A 1,182-nucleotide genomic window follows, 5' to 3' on the forward strand; every position below is an offset into this window, starting at 1 on the left:
GCTCCAGGTCTGGCTGAGCCCTGCACACTCAGCCCCCGAGCAGGATGAGGTGGGTGGAGCCAAAGACGAATGGGCCAATCAGAAAACAACGAGAGCGCGGCACCAACCAATGGTGGGCCGAGCTTAGGTTGGACCTCAGAGAATGTGGCGTCGAGCAGGTAGAGTCAGTTAGGCCAGGTCTGAGAAGACACAGGTGAACTGTGCTCAGGTAGAAGATCCTTGAGGAACCATTGGAACCTTTTGAAGCTCTGGCTGTGCTTTTAGGGCCCTTGAGGAACCAAGAAAAGGGTTCCTTGAAGGTTCCGTGCCGCCTCTCGAGTCTTCGTGGCACTCTTTCGCTCTGCTTTTCAGTCGACCTGCAGAACACACTGTTCTCGGAACCAAGTCCAGACATGTAGAAGAGCAGCTGGTTCTAGACTCAGCTCGTAATCTCACCTACGATCACATAACAAGCCCCACAGTGAAGATCCTTGAGGAACCTTTGGAACCTTTTGAAGCTGTGGTTGTGCCCTTGTGGTTGTGCCCTTGAGGAACCAAGAAAAGGTTCCTTGAAGGTTCCTCAGACTGAAGAACATCTAAAGTTGCTTGATCTACCTTTACCAGAGTGCACGTGTGTTTCTAACAAGCTTAAAGGTTCTGCCTCAGGTTTTTATTCTAAAAAATAAAAAAATATTAAAGACGATACTCAAGTACGTGCTGTTTAGGAGCGGCCTGGGAGCTGTGTATAGCTGTATCAGGTACACTGTACAAACAACAACAGCACAAGCCTCCAGGAACTAAGATATCTTGTTCTTGTGTGTTCTGGCAGGAGATGTAGTTAGAATGGCATGTTCTCTCACCTCTCGCCTGACTGTGGGTTGAACCCGGGTGTATGCAGGAGCCGGCAGGAACACTCGCACATGGGTTAGTCATGGGAACACTTTTATACAAAGCACTCAGTTCTAGATAGGGCTGGGCGATATGCTACAAAATACTATATCTAATACTCTTTTTTACACAATATGTATCACGATACATGTAATTACAGAAAACATCAGTATCAGATTCTTATAAACTACCGTTCAGATCCTCTCCTGTACTGAATACAGTGATTTCTACTCAACATCTGCTGCTCTTCATCTAATGAACCCTGCAGTCTAATTACATACATTCAACCTAAAGTTTAAATTAAAATAATTAAAT

The sequence above is a fragment of the Salminus brasiliensis genome, chromosome 3, assembly GCF_030463535.1.
Source record: "Salminus brasiliensis chromosome 3, fSalBra1.hap2, whole genome shotgun sequence".
In the NCBI taxonomy this organism is placed as follows: Eukaryota; Metazoa; Chordata; class Actinopteri; order Characiformes; family Bryconidae; genus Salminus; species Salminus brasiliensis.